General features: G+C 56.0%; 1 protein-coding gene across 1 annotated transcript in view; it reads right to left on the bottom strand.

Annotated features, from left to right (window-relative positions):
- CMKLR1 (chemokine-like receptor 1) overlaps positions 1-5,154 on the bottom strand; it is a 42,847-nt gene that overhangs the window by 11,365 nt on the left and 26,328 nt on the right. The gene's annotated exons all lie outside the window — the stretch shown is intronic.

Genomic DNA, 5,154 nt, shown 5'->3' with positions numbered 1-5,154 from the left:
CAGGGCAGGGAGTTGAACCCTGGTCCTTAGGAATCCCCCCAGCTCCTCCAGCTGCCACCCACTGGTCTGTGTGCCCTGGGCTCAGGGGACACCAGGGCTGAGAGGCATTTGGGCAGCAGCTGTGGCCTTCTGCTTCGTCTCCATCCCCTGCTAGAGTCTGCAGAGGGCTCGCTCCCTTTCTGTCCGAGTCTGGTTCTCTCCCTGCTGGTTCCTCAGTCACCCTGTCCTGGCCTGGCTCCTTCTGTCTCGCCTTGTGCTTTTCCGACTCTGTCTGCCCTGTCTCTGTGTCTCCCTCTCCCTGCTCTTGCTTCTCAGTGCAGTCTCCCTGCCTTCTCTCTGTCTTCCTGTCCCCTCCCTCTCCCCTCATCTTCCCTCCACCTGTCCCCCCCAGAGGCCCAGCCACCCCTCACCTGTGAGCATCACTCACCTGTGTGCCAAGAACACCTAAACCGACGGCTGCCCCTCTCCCAGCCTGCTGCCTCCACTGTTGCCTCTCCAGCCCGGTCTAAGCTTCCTCCGGCGGCCCCCGGCCCCAGGCCGAATGCAGGGGTTTGATCAGGGTCCGTGGGCGTGGGAGCCCGGCGGGGAAACTGGAAACCCTTCCCTCAGCATTTGGCCAGGCTCCTGTCCCCTCTCCCACCTCCCCCATGGCCCACCCCTACAGTCTGGGCTGGGTGGCCCTGGAAGCCTCTCCTCCAGCCTTCTCAGCCTCCCAAAGGCTCTTAGGAGCTGAGAGGGCCCCCAGAGGCATCCTGTTTTGTAGCTGGGAAGACGGGGGTCCGGGAGAGGAACTGAACCTCCCTAAGCCTCAAAGAAGAGGGCCTCAGCCTGTCTTGTGTGTGATGTATCCCAGAGCCTAGAAGTTTGCCTGGCGCCTGGAACATCTTCGCTGCTCCAAGCCCGTCCCCCCTTACGGCATAGATTTGCAAATGAAAGCATAGAGAGCTGAAGTGACTCTTACAGACTCACACAGCCTTGCAGCATCACCCCAGGGTTTGAACCAAGGACTCTCTGACCCCCCAACCTTGGCTCTTTCTACTTGCCAAGACCACAGCCTCAGCGAGCAGGTTTGAACCATAATGGGACCTTGCAGGCATGATTCTCCCATCACAAATGTCTCTCCTTGGCAGTATCCACCCACCACCACCCAGGCCAGGCCCGCAGACTTTGGTCCTGTTATCTTGGCCTGCTGCCACAGTCCCCTGACTGGCCTCATCCTCCAGGGCAGAGCGAGGGGGTCTCCCAGCCCCCACAGACGGCTCTTGGAGATACCTCGGGGTTCCCATCCCTGGATCCGCAGGTCTGAGAGACGCAGGAACCGCGAAACCACATAGCGGCCGCGGCCGTTCCAGCCGCAGGACTGGCTGCCAGCACCCGGACAGAATTAGCCCTGTGTCGGGGGAAAATTTCCTCCCCGGTCCCACGCCCACACGCGGGAGCTCTGGCTGAGTCACTGCAGCGAGATGGAAGGAGCTGGCCCGCTAACAGGAGGCCCCGTTTTCTTTGGGTTTGGATGGGGCTGTGTTTAGATGGGCATGCTCTGCAGTGGTAGGCAAAAGCTTATGCCCTTGGACATGAGCGGTCCACTTGCCCAGAGGCCAGAGGCCCCAGGAAACCTCCAATGGCTGATGAGAGCACAGAAGCGGGAGACCCCCCAAATGTCCGCTGCACTACACGGCATCCCCCTTGTTAGAATGACCCATCCCTTCCCCGCAGTGTGCTCTGTCCCCCTGATCACTGCCCCCTGTTCTGTGCCCCCAGGCTGAGCTGTAGAAACACCGTCACTAGACTCCTTGCCCTCTGACCTCTAGCTGGGTTCATCCTTGAAGGCCCAGCTGGGGCTACAGGACAGGAAGAGGGCAAGTCAGGTGTCTATGGTCCCAGCGGCCTCCCTGCAGGGTCTCCATGAGTCAGTCCTGACTGCACAGCCTGGGTCCCAGGAACCAGTCCCTCCCCGACCTCCTGGCTAAAAGGGCAGGAGGGTCTCCTTGTATTCTCAGACCCGAAGTCCTGCCCATCCTTTATGCTTCTGATGAACATTTAGGCTAGGAAGGACTTAGAAAGGGTGGACAGCAAAACGCTCATCAAGACCCCATGTGAGGGACTTCCCTTGTGGTCCAGCAGTGAAGAATCTGCCTTGCAATACAGGGAACACGGGTTTGATCCCTGGTCAGGGAATTAAGATCCACATGGGCAGGAGAGACTAAGCTCGCTCGTTACAACTACTGACCCCATGGGCCACAACTGGAGGGTCCGTGGGCCACAACTGGAGGGTCCGTGGGCCACAACTAGAGGGCCCTTGTGCCACAACAAAGATGTTGTATGATACAATTAAGACCTGACGCAGTCAAACAAATCATTTTTTTAAAGTCCCCATTAAAAAAGACCCCGTTCGAGTGGGTCATCCATTTCCCTCTGAGACTCTGACCCAGAGTCCAGACTCTCAACACACCCCCTCAAGACATTCCCATGTCTGTTTTCCTAAACAGCTCACAAATCCGCCCATCGTTTCTGCCCACCTGGCCGACTGCTAGAGACCCCCCAACCAGCATGCCGCTTCCACTCTGGTTTCATTTTCTGCCTCTCAGCTGGAGCGATCCTGTCAAAATGCAAGCCGCATCACAGCTCTCCCCGACTTGAAAGCCCTCGGCGGCTCCCGCTTTGTTCTTTATCCTTGTTGCTTAGTCGCTAAGTCATGTCAAACTCTTTGCCACCCATGGACTGTACGTAGTCCGCCTCTCTCCTCTGTCCGTGAGACTTCCCAGGCAAGAATACTGAAGTGGGTTTCCATTTCCTTCCTCCAGGGGGTCTTCCCCACCGAGGGATCAGCCTGCATCTCCTGGGTCTCCTGCATCTCCTGGGTCTCCTGCATTGGCAAGCGGATTCTTTACCACTAGTGCCACCTGGGCAGTGCTATTTTTTTCTGCAGACCTAACAGCTATTTCAGTCACGCAAGACCCCCAGCAGGAGCGCATGGATGTATGTCTCTCCTTCCAGGCCAGAAAGCCACTCCGGCCCCGACCATGGGTCCTGTGCACAAACTCAATGTGTTCTCCTGGACACTCAGCTTCCGTCCAAAGCTGTTGGGGAAATAGCCTGAGTCTCTCCCCTGGAAACACTGTCCCAGCCCCTGGAGGTGGCCTATACACAAGCTTTCTCCCGTGTTTGGAACCCCTGGACTGGGAGGCGCGGCACCCCATTCGCTTAATCCCCTGAAGCCTTGAGTCCATTCATGTAAATAATCCCTGAGCTGTGCACACAGCGTGCGTATCTGGAAGGCAGCAGGCACAGGGGTGTTTGTGTGAACCGAGCAGGATGTGGTTGGAGGAGGCTGACAGCGGTGGTCGCCTTCTCCCTGAGCCAGGAGCTGGCCACGGCCATACCCTCGGTGTCCTGCTCACAGCGTGGGCTTGGAGCCCAGACACTGAGCGGCCCTGGGCGCTCTGGGAGTTTCCTGCCCCTGCCCCTGCTAGATCCAGGCCAGCACAGGCTACCTTTGGTCCTGCATCTAACACAGCTCCAGAGCAAGACTTCTTCTCTGAGTACCTTGAGACACGTGGAAGGAGGCAGGCGAGGGCCCAGTCCCCATCAACAGCGCCCCCACCTACTATGGGGGAGAAGGGCAAGGAAGCCGGGCATCGGCCTCATCTGCCCCCACTGTCCTTCTTTGCTGCCCCTCCCTTTCTGCTGCTTCAAAAGCCTCACCAGGCCCTTGGAAGTCACCCCAGAGACCCAGCTGGATGTGCTGGTAAAGAGTCTTGGACTCTCAAACGCCAGGGTTAAATATTATTCATAATAGTCACCAAAGTATCAATATTTTATTGAGCACCTACCATGTGTGAATCTTCCCTGTAGCTCAGATGGTAAAGCATCTGCCTACAATGCAGGAGACCTGGGTTCAATCCCTGGGTCAGGAAGATCCTCTGGAGAAGGGAAAGGCAATCCACCCCGGTATTCTTGCCTGGAGAATCCCATGGACAGAGGAGCCTGGTAGGCTAAATTTCGTGGGGTCACAAAGAGTTGGACATGACTGAACAGCTAACACTGCTATTGTATGTGCCAGGACACTGAGAAGCACCTTATGTGCATCATCTCACACAAACCCAGGGGGAGGGAGGTGGTTACTATGGCCATTTTAGAGCTGTGGAAGCTGAGGCCAGAGAGGTTAAGAGTCTTACTCAAGGTCACGTGGCTAGCAAGAGGCAGAGGTAGGATTTGAACCCAGATTAAGAACCCCAAGGCTCTCTCTTTTATACCTTACAAGATCTACTTGGCAAATGTCTTTAGATAAATCTCTGACCTTTTGGGGGCTTGGTTTCCCCAACTATAAAACAAGGAGGTTGGAGTTGATGGCGTCAAAGGCTCTCTTCCAGCTTTAAAATATGCTGTGGTTGAATGGACCAAGGGTCTGTCCCCAGCCTTGTGCCAGTAAAAAGACAGCATGGCTTGGCTCCATGCTGTGTGACCTCAGACAAGTTGCTTTACCTCTCTGAGCTATCACAAGGTTCCCAATAAAAAGTTCCTTTTCAGAAAATCCAAGGGGCTGGATGAAGCAATCTCTGTGGACCCCCTTGCAGATCTAAGATCTCTGGACCAGAAGTTCAAGGTGAAGTTACAAGCTTCTGCACCATCAAGACCTCGAGTCTGGGGTTCTTGCAGACTGTGATGATGTGGTCTCAGACTATCCCCCCAGCCCCTTCCCAGCTGCACAGTGGCTAAGAGCCCGTACTTGGGAGTCAGACAGACCAGGTTTAAAGGCCCTTCCTCGTTCAGTGACCATGGACACACCCCCTCTCTTCGAGTCTCAGTGTCCTCATCAATAAGACCGGGCTGATATTACCACCTCCTTCCTAAGGTTACTGTGAAATGAAATGATGATGTGAATGGTACCTGGCACACAGCAGGTGCTCAGCAAATGTTTGTGTAGAGAAAGCAGGTGGTGACATGTCTGTGAGAGCCAGCAGCCTCACTGTTCGGTGGAGGAGAGAAAGCCAGGCTGAATATCCAGATTCGGAACCAAAGGAAAGAGCTGTGTTTTCCAGGAAACCCACGGGGCTCGAAAGTGAGCCCGGATGGGGTCTGGAAGCCGAGGAAGGCTGGGAGCCAGCCAGCGGTCGCTCCCAGGCTTCTCCACCCAGACCAGATGCCGCCTAG

The sequence above is a fragment of the Bison bison genome, unplaced genomic scaffold (genome assembly GCF_000754665.1).
Source record: "Bison bison bison isolate TAMUID 2011002044 unplaced genomic scaffold, Bison_UMD1.0 scf7180017864495, whole genome shotgun sequence".
In the NCBI taxonomy this organism is placed as follows: Eukaryota; Metazoa; Chordata; class Mammalia; order Artiodactyla; family Bovidae; genus Bison; species Bison bison.
Note: the sequence above shows the minus strand (reverse complement) of the source record. Positions and strands in the feature narration are given on the sequence as shown.